Source organism: Lissotriton vulgaris, chromosome 10, assembly GCF_964263255.1.
Source record: "Lissotriton vulgaris chromosome 10, aLisVul1.2, whole genome shotgun sequence".
In the NCBI taxonomy this organism is placed as follows: Eukaryota; Metazoa; Chordata; class Amphibia; order Caudata; family Salamandridae; genus Lissotriton; species Lissotriton vulgaris.
The window spans coordinates 1,092,813,499-1,092,830,411 of NC_141698.1; the positions used below are offsets into that span (position 1 = coordinate 1,092,813,499).

Below are 16,913 nucleotides of genomic sequence, written 5' to 3' on the forward strand. Positions count from 1 at the left end.
ATGTCCAGTATTTTGTCAATAAAATAGACGTTGAGTGAGTCACATAGGGACTGAGTGGGGATGATCTTAGGTCGAACCGTGTCTAAGTTTGTAAGTTCGTTGAGGATGGAAAAGATGTCCTTGGATTTGTTTGTAGATTCCAGAATTTTAGAGGAAAAGTAGGACGCTTTCGCCGCCGAGATGGCAGTCATGTAATCGATGATGTTGTACCAGCTCTGACAGGTAGCCGCACCTCTACTGGTCTGAGACCTGTGTCAGGGACATGTTCCATCTCCTCAAGCATGTCCTTCAAAGACAAGGACCTGCCTATCTGCCACACCCCTTCTGGGCTGTGGCATGTCTTTATGCTCATGCCTCCAACACCCTACCTCAAACCCTTTGGAACCCTATTTTGAGGTGTTGGCCGCCCTTCCTTTCACTATTCTAAGAAGTCCAGACCTCATCCTACTGCGATTTATTTTGGGACATCTGAAGCTCTTCCTACACCATATTGCTTTAAAGAAACCAACACCTCGATCTAATTATGTTTATTTGAGAGTCCGTACTCTGATTACCAATCTATGCCCTACTGGTAGTCTTATCACCGACAGGTCTGTGGTTTAGAGGAAGGTAGTGCACCGCACCCTGGTATTGCGAAGGGCTCTGAATCATGTCGCTCACATCATCTGTCATTAGAGACATCTGCCTATGTTCTTCTAGCATGAATTCTAGCTGTAAGCTCCAACCAGCCTTCAGTCTCAAACCACCCTATACATTGTGCAGTAGATCTTCAATGGGGCCTGGTCAGGCCCTCCCATCCATGGTGTAAGTCCATTGAACAGTCCATCAAGAAAGTCAACTCTAAAAGAATTGCATGTGTGCTGCCTTTCACCTTACACAAATATGCATAGGACAACCAGGAAGGTAGAGAGAGGGGCTGGTATGCGACTGGCCGCACACACTGAGGCAAGTAAAAGCAGGCAGGTTGCGCATTTTGGAACGCGGATTGGCAATAACAACAATGTGCCCCTTTGCAATGGAATTCGCCTGCGGACAATGGCCGCCTGTGCAAGTGCATTGCAAATGGTCCATTTTGGGATTTTTTTACTAATAAGCTCATGGGGCTATTTGGGGTTTTCAACCCTGATGCTGAAGTATCGATCGATGGAGGTGCATATTTACAAGATATGGCTCTCTACTCCTGATTGGTCCTCAAATGCCTGTCATTTGTTCCTTGTTCCCCAGTGCCTGCATGTGACAAGGAGTTTGTTAAAAAAGACTTTGCGGTCACTTAAGGTTTAAACATCCAAAATATAAGTCCCCCGTCAGGCCATCAGGGGCCACCCCGCCTAAAGAGCGGAGCATCATCACCTTGCCTGCTGCAAGTGCAGCAGGCAAACACAAATAAATAAAATTGCATAATACTGCCATTTTATTTTGCCACCAGCTCGTGCTGTGTACAGCGCTAGCATGAGGCAGGGGGGCACAGCTGAATCCTGCGATTGCAGGACTACTTCTGCTCCTTTCAGTGCGCAAGTCGGATATGTCAGCTGGTTACCTATGTCCAACCTGAAGTGCGCACTTTAGACCCAGCAACCCAAGGGTGTGGAACAGCCAGGGGATTGCTGGCACAGACCCCAGCCTCAAAATGAGCACTGGGTTAGCCTGCTCCCACCAATCCTGGAGCTGCTCTCATGCTGGAAACAGCATGAGAGCAGCTCCAGTATTGGTTAGATTCACGTTCCACTGAGCAGGAAGGAAGTCCTTCCATTCCTTATCGCGGACTCCAGGGGAAAAGTGGCGCACTGGGTGAGTTTGGCGCCTCCCCATATTTTAGTCCTGCTAGCCGCCACTGCATAACATAAAATCCTACATGATGGGTAACCTGGTTATATCACAAGATTCTTATTTTAATCCCCCCCCTTGTTGAGGACATGTGCAGCAATGTTGCAGTGATGGAACCTCTAAACTGTTCAGTCAGAACTGAGTGTTGACAACATACTCTAGGGAACAGCCTAGTTTTCTAGAACCTTTCTAACCTGAGGCGTAACAACATAAATCCAACATAAATCTTTTTACATGAACAGTCAGTTATTACCTGTGATACTACTTTTGTAGTGTATGTAATTGTTTGTTCATGTAAAAAGATTTATGTGGGAAGTACTGTGAGAAGACTTAAAGATAGGATGATTGAACATTTTCGTGCCTTAAAAAATGGGGATACTAGATACCCGATTGCCTCCCACATAGTACAGAATTATGAGGAAAAAGGCAGACATCAATTTATGTATCATGGGATTGAACATGTTACAATGGATGCCCGTGGTGGAAACAGAGTACTAAAACTGCGACGAAGTGAGGCAAGATGGATCATGAAACTCAGAGCGGTTGAGGAGGGCCTCAATTTAGACTCTGAGCTACAGTATTTTTTAGGGGATTGAATAGAATATGATGTACCCATAGCTGAGTAAGATATATATACAAAATGTGAATTTTATGTTTGTGTTTTGCTCTGACCACTGAATGCAAATCGACAACTTTACTCTAATTTTTGAAAAATATCAGAAGTTATAATTAATATGTATTCACTATTAGTTATGCTATACTTTACTAGATATGTGTATATACAACACAGCTATACATAGGATAATTCAGATGTACTTTCTATTAATTTGCCTAATAATGAATTCTGAATGTACAAGATTGCTATTGCCTACGTAAATGACTTTCATTTAGAAATGTAGAATTTTTAATATTTTTTGTTTGTTTACTTTTTCCACTTCTCTTTGACTCTCCCCTTTTCCTTGAGTGAAATAATAATCTTTGTAAGTTTCCTTTTTCCTAATTTTTCATTAAGAGAATGTTGAAATTAGAGTGTAGGAGCCGTGACAAAGGTATACCTACCGGCCCACGATCCTAAATAACTGGCGTGGGTCTGGTGCTTTTCGTCAGACAATTACTTTTGGAATCACAGGTTTGAGTGAGCTATTATGCAGATTCTTTTTTCATCAATTGAAACTATCTTTAAATTTATCTTATTATGAAACCTATCTCTCTACAATATAACTCTACAAATATGAGTTGTATTGAAACGTGGAATGTCCAGACAGGCACAGATTATATATAATGTTATCCGTACTCGGAGGTCTTTAGAAACTAAGATAGGACTATAATACTTGATAGTGTTCTTTTTATTAATAACTAACCAGGAACACGAGTACGAACGAAAATTTGATTATATTCAACTTCCGATTAAAACTAGCATCTTACACGTAGTAAATAATAATAAAAGAAGTTGCGAAGCTTCGATTGTAAACTGACCAAAAACATCAAATAAACACATAATAATTAATCTACATAGTTATAAAATAACTATGATGCAGCAATTATACCACAATAAAGATTTATTCACTATTTATGTATTTCGTGCCTCGCTAATCATGGCGCGACTAGCTGGCAGTGCGCGTTTTAACATTTAAATATGGCGCCTTAACGGATCACGAACGCGAAAGCCGGGAAGCTGACGAGGAGGCGCTGCGATAACCTGATCAGGTAAACGCAGACAGAGTTTTGAATGCGGGCACGACTTAAGATTGTATCTTTATTCCTGAACGCTGCAGGATATTGCACATACTCGAACGCGGGCATTGTGTGTTTATTAATGAAATTGCCGATACCGTTTTTTTTGTACGCCCGAGCATAACTTAAAAATAAGGTACTTCAGTTTAATAATTTAGCCTGCTACTTTGATTAAAACACTTATTCCGCACAATGGTAAAGTACCTAATAAATATTTCGTTCTTTTTAGGTACACGTACTCGTGTATCCTGAAATTCTAATTGCTGCATCGGATCTGATGTACCCCTCAGTGAGAATACACCTATACTACTATAGGTGAGTCTTTCACATAACACTGTGAATAGGAAGTACCTTTGTTTATATATGATAATAGCTCCTATATACATATAATTTTAAATAAACTTACTATGAAAGTATACCTTTGTTCCAGGCTCTTCTAACTGATTTCTACTGATTAGAAAAGCATTTTGAAACATTGCTTTTGGCAAGATTTATTTGCGACTGAGGTAATACTCTGCTATTTTTATTAATGGAATGGTGCGTTTGGGACTACTTTTGCCTAGTATTGACTTGTGAGCACCCAGTGTATGATATACCTGTTTCATTGGAATAATTTCTTTTCTTAAGTTCTATGGGTTAATTTTGGTAGCCTCTTGAAGTGACGTGTTTGGCTCCTTTACACTTTTTTCGGTGGAATTGGTTATGGGTAACATAATATCTTGATGAGTTGGTACAACTAATAATGTAAATGTGTTTGGGTTTCAGCCCTGATGAAGTCTGTTGATGCAAGGATTTTAGCATCAGACGAAACACGTGTTGGCTGAAAGTCAATTAAGGACAAAACTGTGAATTGGAGTAAAGAAAAACCAATAAAGGAGATTGGAATACTGGAATTGTGGAATTTTCATTAACTAAAGACTTTACTTGGCAAGGAAGATATCACCTCTGCACTAAATATTATTGGACATTGTACCGGATGGGTGAATTGCAACCTAATGAATAATTTTGTGGAGCTCAGAGAGATACTGTTTTGATTGTTTAACTCCCTGGAGTTCCGGGGTTTCTTGGGTCACTGTTGGTAACCAGTACCTTTCTCTCTTGGAGTTCACTTCTCTGATTTTGCTGAATCTGTAATATATTCCTATACTTAGAGCTGTGCGCCTGATCATTGACTTGGTTGCCAAATTAGTTTTATGTACTCAATCATCCTCAATAGTTAATACACAAAGTATACATTTGTAATCAGTGCAATTTTAAGTGATGCAAGGCGGCTCAGTGAGCAAAAGATAATGGGAAATAATATCAGTGCATATGAGGAAAGTCCAAGCAGTCTTGTCGAAGCCACTCAGGTTCATTCATTTTTGTTGTCTAATTCTTTGGCTGCCATTTTCCAAAATGTAATGGCTTTGCAAGATAGTTCGATTGACAGGCCTCCAAGGCATTGTATGACTGTAGCTCTGCGTGTCCTTAGTTGGTTTTTTCTCAAAAGCTTGCGGAGGACAATTTTTCGAATTTTTAAAAGTGAGGGCCAAAGTATGGAATTCACTTCGAGGGGAAATTCTACCTGCTAAAAATCAGCTTGAGTTTGGAAAGATGCTGATAGCATTGCGATGTCCACCTGAACCTCAGACCATAAAGATCTCCCTGTCCACAGGAAGTGAGGACTTAGGGTAACAATGAGACACTGGGGGCCACATGTACGAAGCCTTTATGTGGTTGGAAACGACAGGTAGGGCCTTCTTTGACTGCTAAAATGCTTCGCAATGTAAAGAAAACAAATCCATCCGACTAATTCAAGCCTGCTGATGTTCTCTTCACCCGGATGGAAGTGGCAGGACTACTTCCACGGATAGTAGTGGCATCAATCAGTGCCCACTGGGACTATTTTATCAGTTACAATATAAGTTCAAGTTCAAGTTTAGCATTTGTATAGCGCACTACTCACCCAGAGGGTCCCAAGGCGCTTGAGGGAGGGGGGTACTTTACTTATCGAATATCCAAGTTTTTAGTTGTTTTCTGACCCAGGGGGCCCAGTGATCAGCAGGACCTCAGTCCTGCCAACCTCTCTCCTATCTTGGCCATCATTCTTCTGCCTCATTCTCCTTCTTATGTCTCTCAGCAAAGTGTCCTTTCTCACCCCTTTTTTAAACACTATCACAAAGAGGCTCTGCTTCACCTCATGAGCCCAGTCCATCATTAATATTAATTTAACACTGAAGACATTAGCTCATGCAAGTGCAGTACAGAAGCAGCTCCTAGAAGCCGGATGGAGGTAGTTGGCTCTACACGGTTACGCCTCTCCTCGGCCTGCAGTCCAATCTACAGTATTCTATGCTATGTTGTAGTTTATCAATGTGTTGTATCTTTATTTGGTCATCTAGTCTCTTTGAGAACCTTTCACAGCCCTCTCACACCCTGTGGAGCAGGGATCGTGCCATATAAACCTCACCAGGGCCCTTACTCTCAGCAAAGCTGCAGTCAGCATCAAGATGAGTGACTTCTCCCTCCAGCTGTCGCCTTTTCTTTGGGACCAATACCTCAAAGCAGTCAACTATCCTATATTATAGACTAGTGATTACACTTAATAGTTTCTAATGAGCTTCGGTGTAACTTCAAAAGACGCTTACCTCGCTTTATGGCAAGAGTAGTTAGGCTTAGATAGTATTTTTCTTTCACAGGGACAGCTTATTTCTGGAGAAGCTGCGACCGCTGCCCCTTTTTAAGGAAGAGCAAACAATGACGTGAGCAATGAAGTCCTTCTCGGATGGCAATACAAATACCTGGGTTGTATGTCAAAATATTGTTTACAAAATCATTCTCCCATTGGCTGTAGATTTTCTGGTATTAGCTCTGATGGGGTGATATTTTTATAGATTATAATTAGGACAGATATTTATGTCTGGTGATATTCTGGCAGCAATATTCTAGAGCCACATCTCAAAACTGAGGGCGTAAAGACCACCCGACGCTGAGAAACGATTGGCAATAAAAGGCTAAAAAGGGCAGTGTAGTAATGTGAAGGGAACTAGCTTTGTTGATGCCTAGCTCCACTGCACTGTCACACCTCTAGGCACTGAAGCAGTTTATAGGGAGCATGTAGCACATAACCCCACAATAAATAATTAGTGCAGCAATCTGGGTCGCCACTTGCTCCCCGTGTGTATAAAGTCACTGCTATTTAGCAACTTACGCCCTGATTCCGATCTAGGCGCACAGGGTTACTCCATCACAAACATGACAGATATCCCGAACGTCAAATTACTATTCCATTATATCCTATGGAACTTTTTTTTTTTAACATCTTTTTATTAAACAATAATGAGACATAGCACATTACAAAAACCGACCAGATTACGTTGAGTGACCGCCGATATATACAGTGAGAAAATAGACCTCCACTAGTGATAATTTAGCAGAATAAAAATGTAAAGACTAGGCTTAGGTGTCCTCCGGCTCCACGTTATCAGGATCTACAGCAGGTGGGGTACAGATATCACCCCAGAAGGCATTCCAAGCTCCCCAGACTTTGCCCCATTTGCGGGGTCGTCCCCTCGACACATACACGGATCTCTCCCGAAACATGCACCAGTCGAGGTCCTCCATCCATTTACCAACCCGAGGCGCTTGAGCCGCACCCCAGAGCTGTGCTATGTTACGTTTAGCTATCGCACAAGCAAGGGTGACCCAAAGTTTGCCATGAATCGAGAGATCGGAGGGCTCCTAAACATTCAACAAACAACGGCACGCCTCCACCTCAATCCGCAATCCCCAGACTTCACTCATCTTCAAATGTATCCTGGTCCAAAAGTCACGGACCCTCTTACACTCCCATTTTATATGGAGGAACGTACCAGGCATTCCACACCCTCTCCGACAATCCCCAGATGCAGCCAACCCCATCTTCAACAAACCAGGGCCTGTAGTGTAAGAGAGGTGAAGAATCCGTAGCTGGACCAAGCAGAGTCTCATCGGGACCGCCACTACTCTAGGGGAGGAGACCGCCTCCCTCCAATCTTCCTCGTCTAGGACCAAGCCGTCTGCCATCCACTTCTCCCTTAGTCGCACCAGGGGATCCCCGGAGTGATTAATAAGTTTCCTGTAGGTCAGCGATATCGCCTTGGTTGGTAAATAACCATCTTGCAAACTATCCTCCAATGGGGAGGCCACTGGTGGCGTTACACAACTAGGAACCACAGCATGTATGGCGTGGCTGACTTGAAGGTATCTAAACCGTTCAGCTTCATGGCAGCTGATACTTGGCCTGCAGCTCCTCAAACGTCAGTACCCTATCCTTACCCCACACATCTCACACTTGAGTGATTCCAAACAAATCCCACCGGTCAAACCCCTTCGTCTTCCAAAGAGTACCCAACTTCTCCGAGCTCCATAGAGGCGTGGCTAGCATTATTTGTCCCTCCCATTTGAGGGCCTCTTTACAACAACCTCATGCCATACCCTCATGGCCGTCAATGGAGGACCCACCAATGGGAAACGACCGCACCTCGCGTACAAAACTCTAGTATAATCTCAACCGGGTACCTGGCCCGTTCCATAGCGTAACCCGGATCAACCGGTAAAATGGCATGATTGATAGGAGTCAGTTGAGACGCCCAATAATATTTCCTGATATTAGGAAGACCAATGCCTCCATCATACCAGGGCAACATCAGTTTTGAATAGGACTATACGCGGTCTCCCCACCCACAACAAGCCGCGCTGTAGAGATTCCACCTCGTTGAAGTACGACGGAGGCACCGGGTCAAAGGAGTTTTGTAGAGCGCAATGAAAGCGCGGGAGGGCCATCATTTTGAAAAGAACCGCACGCCCCAACATAGAAATCGGCAATTCCTTCCATTTGGCGACATCACCTCGCAGTCTGGCCAACGGGGGAAGCAGATTCAGGCTAAAACGCACCTTGGGATCTTTCGAGATATGGATCCCCAGGTAACGGAAACTAATCAATTCTATCTTTACCGGGCAGCACTCTGGCACTGTGGGTGGATCACCGCTTAACACGAAAAGGACCGATTTCTCCCAGTTAATGGCGAAGCCGGAGAACCTACCAAGAATGGCGAGGATATCCATAAAGACCACCAGAGAGCTGCGAGGGGAGGTCAAATACAGCAGAATGTCGTCTGCGTAAAGCAAAATTTTGTCCTCCCACTCCGGTGTCCAGCACAGCCCTCTAATCGAGCGGTCCCATCGCACCCAAGCGGCGAGTGGCTCCAGTGCAAGGGCGAACAGTAACGGTGAGAGGGGGCAACCCTGGCGAGTTCCCCTCCCAAATGGAAAGTCACGGGATCTGTGGTTGTTAACGACTACACGAGAAAGGGGAGCAGAGTAGAGAAGGCGAACCCACCCAACAAATACGGGGCCAAACCTCAACTTCTCTAATACCGCAAAGAGGTACGGCCACTCCACTGTATCAAAGGCCATCATGGCATCTAGGGACAACAACACAGCAGGCTTGTGAATACGGGAAGCTCCCGCCAACACCCCGTGGAGCCGTCAAAGATTGAGGGCCGTGTTCCGACGCGGCATAAAACCGGACTGGTACGGATGCACCAGCGTTGTGATGACCTTCACCAGGCGGGCGGCAAGCAATTTAGCCAACACTTTAGGTTCCACATTTAACAGGGAAATCGGACGATACAAAGAGCACTCCAAGCGTGGTTTGCCTTCCTTATGAATAAGTATGATATTAGCGATGTGTTGATCATACGGTAATTCAACGCAGTCCCTGCTCTCGAGATACATATATTTCAGATGCGGAGCCAGACGGTCAGCATGGAGCTTAAACAATTCAATGGGAAGACCGTTTGGGCCCGATGCCTTGCCGGAACGAACCCCCCTGATGGCTACCTCGTCGTTTGTGATGTCGGAATCCCAAAAATCTCTATGCTCATCCGATACCCCCGGCATCGGAATATCACGGATCATGTTGGCATTTTCTCCCTCTGTGAAGTCCCCCGGAGAGGCATAAACCTCCTCAAAATAACGGGCGAATTCATCGACTATTAATTGAGGGTCCGACGAGACCGCCGCACCCGCAATACGCAGCTCCGGTACCAATCGAGATTCCCAATCGCCCTTTTCCAGCCACGCTATCAACTTTCCGGCCTTGTCACCATGTTCGTATATTCTACTCTGCGTGGTGGCGTATTGCATCTTTGCTCTATGACGTGTCAGGGTCTTGTACTCATCCCGGAGCAACCCAAGGCGGTGCCCCGCCCCAGGGTCCCCCCCGGAGGAGACAGCAGCCTCCAAAGCCAATAACTCCGCCTCCACTCTATCTACCTCTGCCCTGCTCTTTTTCTTCTGCCCAGAAACAAGGGATAGGACCTCCCCCCTTGCGACAGTTTTGTAGGCCTCCCACAGAGAACACTTCGATGTTACCGATCCCACGTTCTCCCTAAAATAGTGGTCTGTAATACGTACCAGTTCCTTCCTAACAGAGGGGTCTTTCAGACGCCACGCGTTAATAGGTGCCACCCTACTTACATCACCCTGTCCCATCCTCAATCAAAGATATATCGGTAAATGGTCAGACACCCCCCGCACCAAGTGAGTCACTTCCTGAACAAAGGCCGCCTGAGACGCCGGCAACAAAACGTAGTCTATCCTGGAAAGGGAGTGATGCGCTGCTGAGGCATGCGTATAGCTAACATTACTGGGGTGCCGAATGCGCCATCCAGCCACTAGACCCGAAGCGGAAGTAAAATCTGCCAGCCATCTATGGGAGGGCAACAACACACGGGAGGGATGCCTGTCTAGTACACCATCTAGTACTGCATTGAAGTCCCCACCCAGCACCATAGTCCCAATGGGCAAAGTCAAAAACACACGGCTCAAGTCACGGAGGGTATCAACCTGCAAAGCTGGGGGGACATATATAGACAAAAGGGTGACAGTCCTTCCCTCCCATAGCCCTGAGATTCCAACATATCGGCCTCTGTTGTCAGACCAAGTAGACTGGATGGTGAGGGGAAAGGAGTTCTTGACCAAGATCCCCACTCCTCTCGAGCCAGACGTAAAGCCAGCGTGGGCCAGTAGTTTGTAGCCCCCTCTGTGAAGTGCCATACAGCGCTTACCCATAAGATGGGTTTCCTGCAAAAGCACCATGTCGGGCGAATGCTTTCTAATCAGTTGACTCACCATGGTACGCTTGATCTTATCACCCAGGCCATTCACATTCCAACTGAGGACGGAAAACCCCAAGCCCAAACTAGCGGTGGCCATTCCTATCTCGAAAAAGGTACAGGATAACCTTAGGCACCCATCACAAGCTCTGGTCACACAAAACAAACAACCTAACAATCAAACACTCCCAAACAACAACCCCCCAACCTCCCTCCCTGCACCCCTGCATGTAGCAATCTCACATCCCCGACTCGCAGTGTGCCTGTCACCCCGAACTAACTACGAATATCTAAATGTACAAAACGGAGGAGGACCTTACAACAGGCCGCCCACCCCCACCACCCCGAACCAACCATTGTTCCCCCACTCAGCCACGCACAAAAGAAAAATTCACGGATAATAGTCCAGGAGGGAAAGATAAAAGTAACCCCAACCAGCGCCCCCGTGTCACTAGTAATGAATAGTACAGTGTTACGACAAGTTATTGTTCCTCCTCATCTGTCCGGGCCCGACCCGCAGGGTCCGAGCCCACGATTCGATCTAGCCAGTCTGCAGCGACCTCAGGATTGTCAAAGAACCAAGTTTTCCCCTCATGTTCAATCCGAAGACGGGCCGGAAACATCATCGAGTACTTTATCTCTCGGTCCCTCAATCGACGCTTGATGGCCATAAAGCTTTGCCGCTGCCTCTGCACCAACTGGGTGAAGTCTGGGAAGAACGATAGTGATGCGTTCTCGAAGGCCAATGGACCTGTCGATCTTGCCGTTTACAGGATCGCATCGCGGTCTCGAAAGTTCAGGACTCGAGCTATCATGGGACGGGGGGCGCCCCCGTCTTCGGACGACCACCAAGAACTCTGTGGGCCCTCTCGACCGTAAAACATTTACTGAGGCCCTTGGGCTTAAGATGTTGCATGACGAGTTCCTCAACAAAGAGATCCGGTGTCGGCCCTTCTGACCTCTCTGGCAGTCCCAGTATGCGGACATTATTGCGGCGAGCCCGTCCTTCATAATCATCGGGCTTTCGATCAAATTGTGTCCGGGCCACCCTTAGGACTTGCACCTCCTTCTGTAGCTCCGAGACATCCTCGATGAGGCTCGTTGTCTTGATCTCCAAGCCCTTAACCTTCCCGGACGTTTTGGTCAGATGCGCACGTATGAGGCCCACCTCGATCGACACCGAGTCCAATTTTGTGTCCATTTTACCCAGGGATGAGTGGACCCCGGTGATCGCCTCCATTAGATCTTTCATTGTGGGGTCATCAACGACCGAATCAACGTCCCGACTGCCAGTCGGAGGGTGCCTTGCCTCCACCGGGGACCCCTTGGAAAGGGCATACTTGTCAATTTTGTTGGATTGGACCTGCCTGGTATTCTTCGATGATTTTGATTGAGGCTTCTCAGAGTCTCCTTTCGACGCCATCGTCACCACCGATCGGGTCCCCGCCACTTCTTCGTCGGCGTGACCCTGAGCCAATGTAGACGAAATGAGGGCATCCGATCGAGACTCTCCCAGGATAGGCAGGATCCGATCGGCCACTTCCGGTCCCCGCGGCCGATGTTGTTGCACTACACCTCGGACCCCAATAAATTCAGGGTCTCGGCTTTCACTTCCGTAGGCCACAGAATTGCAAACGATGATATTCAACCACCAAAGCATCCAAAAGAGCCAGAATTTCACCTAGTGACTCAGGTGCTGGTCCCCCACCTGATGGTAGGGACGGGTGACAGGATAGTATGCCGGATGGCTAGTCAGGATGCGGCGGCCGGCAGAGCCGAGACTCAAGTGGCCATCTTCCAAAGGAATACCTTTAGTCATCCCCCTATGGAACTTTTAAGTGGTGTAGAAAGTTGTTTTATTCTGCAGGTCACCCCTCAATTGTAGCACCTGATGTCCTCAAAGTATACTGGACTTCACAGAAACCACTTTATTAAATGAATCTTAATATGCCTTTGCCAATCATTAGGGACGGGCGTCTCTTGCTCCATTAATCTCATTACATGTTCAACTTGAGCATCCTAGCCTCAAGACTTTGGAAAGCTCTGTTATAAAAGAGGAACGTAGCACAATTTACAAATTTCAAAACCAGTCTCCTTCAAAATATCAAATCTCACTTTAACTACATCTTCAGTTTCTTCAGCTTCCCTTGTCCTCTGACCTTTCCCCCCAACACCCCTCAAGTCTGTTGGGCGCAAGAGGTTTACTTGAAAAGGTGCTTCATTTTAAACAAAGAGGCAAGGGGTCTTATCCCACCTTGGATGCTTGGCCAAAACTCGTGTTATGTTGCTGTGTGAACATCCCTATGTGCTCTCCCTTTGCTGGAGTACAGCAGCCTGTCGAGCAGTGCCCTGATGACAACTTCCCCTAAGAGGCGGAAGGTTTAGGGAGTTTACCTCTGCAAAAACCTCTGAAGTCTAAACATATTTAAAAGAAGGTTTAAAAATTCAAACTTCGTAAAAACTACTCTTTGTAAGAGAATTCTCATCAAATAATGTAAGTAAGAAAATCACCTTCCAGAAAAAGAATTTGCATGTCCTACTCGTCACCAGGCTAGTTATTATAGGTCCACGAAATTCGTGAAGTGCAAAGTTGTGAACAATGCACAAGTTTCCTGGTAGATTGAATCCCACAACACCCTGCCTCCAGCCAGCCGTTACATTCTGGTTGTACAGCGCCAAGAAACCTTATGGTGTACGTGCCTTAAGCAGTTCCTTTAACATAACATAACATATCTGTGAGACATCAAGAACCTAGGAGAGCAGTGAATTTCAGACTGTTACTTCCCAAAACTAAAACAAATACCTACAAAGCAGCTGCCATTTTCTTCTCCATCTGACTCCAAGAAAACGGCTACACTCTGGCCATTACAGAATGTTACCCTTAGTAAAACTCTCCCCTCAAGCTTGGCCTATCCCTTAAACAGTTCTTTGTGTCCTTGGGCTCCTGACCAATGAGATGCTGCCTGAGGGACAGGGATCCATGACTGGTCAGGGAAGGACCAATGCTGAGTTTTCCTTTGGGGGATTCATAGTTCCATGTGCAGCATGACTCTGGTAAGACTGTTTGTCATCCTGATTCTGAATACCCCTGCAGTCACTGGCAGCTGCCAGCCTTCCAGCTCACACGGTGCCACCGTAGAACATACACTTTCTACACTCATCACACAACGACCTGATGAAGAGCCACAATCACATAATGAGGTCGAAACACTTGCAAAGAATAGGTTTCCAGCTCGGATGAGAATGCTCTGCTTCACTGTACTCTGATTAAACCAGGCCTTCCAACTCACATGGTACTACCATATAACATACAGTTTCTTCACTCATTACACGACGACCTGGTGAAGAGCCACTATCACATAGTGAGGTTGAAACACTTGCACAAATAGGTTTCCAGCTCAGGTGTGAACCCTCTGCACAGCTAGGCTCTAATTAAACCAGGCCTGCCAATCCACACAATGTATCTCTTAGCAAGCAGTTTCTTCACTCAGAACGCAGTGACCTGGTGAAGGTTCACTACCACGCGGTAAGCTAGAAAACATTGCGCAGAATAGGTTTCCATCTTAGGGTTAAATGCTCTGCACAGCTGGGCTCCAATTAAAACTCCTCCAGGATAAAGGAGGTGGCTCCATGTGATGGCATTCTTGCAGTTGGTGACTGGGAAGTACTGGGCCTAAACACCTGCTCCCTTCATCGCCCCCCTTCCTCCTCCCCCACCCCTATCCATCTTCCCTTTACAGTCTTACAGCGAACATTATTCCAAGTTTATCTACCCAGGGGTTTCTTTTCCCATGAAAGTGATGGACACAAACAGTGCATTCCTTTGAGTCTACACTGATCGCTGAGATTGAAAGGTTAGGCATGAGAGGAGACCTGTTCTTTCAGGAAATAGAGGAATCCTTTGCAGACTTAGAATAAAATGAGGTGAAATGTATTCCAGACGTGACAGCTCTGCCGTTGTGAAGAGCAGCCAGACACCCCCCCCCCTCACAGCTCCAAGTGTCATCTTGTAAGGTGCCAGGACCTGGCAGGTGTTACCCTATGCCGCAAGCACCCTATGCCTTTACTGTGCCCAGCCTTCATCGGCTCTCATTTAAGTCGTCCACACCCTAGTACAGTGACAACGGGGTGATGGTTCTACAACTGGGCATTATACGTCATCCTGGACTTCCACCTCCATACAGAGGCCTCCCGAGCCCCAGGCTCAGTGAATTATAAGAGCATCAACACCGAGGTAAATTGCTTTAGTAGCTGGTTTTGAGGAATTATCTTATATAATGTATACACTTCTCTGGTGCCAGGGGATGGAAGGCGATTTCTTTTTTTTACAGAGTTTTATATAGCTCAAATGTGACCCGGTATCAGAGCGCTTTACATGAGCACCAGTTGCATTACATGAGGACACATTCATTTTTTGTTAGGCACGGGGAGATTAAGGGCCATATGTATCAAGATACCAATTAGCGATTCTGTAATAGCGATTTTTAAGAAATCGCTATTTCAGAATCGCTAATTGGTATGTATCAAGAAAATCGCAATTTTTTGTGATTTCTTGATATTCCTTAATTGCGAATTCACAAATTGCGAATTCGCAATTAAGGAATACTTTCCCATTCATTTCTATGGGCCTCCTAGCCCATAGGAAGGAATGGGAATTTATTCTCAATTTGCGGTTCGCAATTTGCTAATCGCAAATTGAGAATAATTTCAAGGGTGCAGGGGTGTCCAAAGGACACCCTGTTGCACCCCTGAAATAAGTATGGGTGCACATGTGGTGCACATATATGCCCTAAGGCCATGTATGTGCCTCACATGGCACTTTGAAAAATGCAAAAATGGGCATTTTTCAAGAAATTCACAAATTACCACCAACTTGAAGTTGGTGGTAATTTGCGATTCCTTAGGGACAATTACCAATTTTTTTTAGCTTCATACATTGCATTTAAGGAATCGCAAAATTTGCAATTCCTTAAATGCAATTGCAAAATAAGGAATCGCAAATTTTGCGATTCCTTATTTTGCACCGGATTTTCATTCATACATCCCATTTAGCAAATTCGCATTTGCAAAGGTCGAAATTCAGCGAATTTCGGCCTTTGCATGATACATATGGCCCTAAGTGATTTGCCCAGTGACGTTCAGCATCAGTGCCGAGACTCGAATCCGGTTCCCCAGTTTCGAGGTTGACCGCCCTAGCCGTTAGGGCAACTTCTCTCCCCAATTTGATTAGGTGAATTACATGGCCCAGCATTGATGACAGGCCCCTGGGAAGTGACACATCTCTGTTCTTCGAGCTGCAGCATTGCCATGCACTGCCTCTTAAACCGCTGGAGCAGCGTTCAAGGCCTCTCCATGTGCAGAGGTTTGGCACCCCACTGCCTGACCTCTCTTCACAAATACCATTTCCTGCTTTCCGTAGTCTCCCCCACCCCCACAAGGGTGAGGTTTTGTAATGGGGATGGGGGTGAGTGAGACTATGTCTTGTGGAAGCATCAGATGCACATTTGCCGCACATTACTACTTACTGTAATAAGTGATTACAAGTGAGTAGCGATGCAATGTCCTAATTACATAAACATTCGAACATCAGAACGCAACTTTAACAAGAAAGTAACATAATGATAGGAAGAATACTATATCCTACGAAGCATAAACACATAAACTGGCAACAGAAGAGGGAGGCCAAGCCCATCACAACAGGTCCAATTTAAGAATTTGCAACACTGCACACCATACATGTTCTTAACTTTTCTGTTCTCCCTCTCAAATATTACATATGAACATGAGATGCAGGGTTTTCTACATAAATTCCCGGATTGCATGCATGATATCTACATATTTGTGCATTTGCATTTCAGCATGTGCATATGCTTTGCTGTACATGTATTATCTATTTCAATATGTATTATTTTTTTCATAACAAAGTGAAACAGATTTTGTTAAGAGCTAAACAGATAATCCAAAGTTAATTGTGGCAAAAAATACTCTGAATTCTAAGGTTTGCAGGCGGCTAATCATGTTTGGGGCAACCACATTTCTGAGTCACAATTTTCAGCCAGGGCACCCATATTTATATGGCAAAGGCACACAGCAGCCTTGCTTTATTCCTTGGGACTACCATTTTGTTGTATACTCCACCCCAAATTAAGAGGAGGTACATATGTAAATTGGTGTATATATATTTTTTCTTAAGGGTACAAAGAAGTGTTTTTTGGC

At 45.5% G+C, this 16,913-nt stretch overlaps 1 protein-coding gene across 2 annotated transcripts in view; it reads right to left on the reverse strand.

The window, feature by feature from the left end:
- KCNH8 (potassium voltage-gated channel subfamily H member 8) overlaps positions 1–16,913 on the reverse strand; it is a 960,407-nt gene that overhangs the window by 368,379 nt on the left and 575,115 nt on the right. The window lies entirely within an intron of this gene.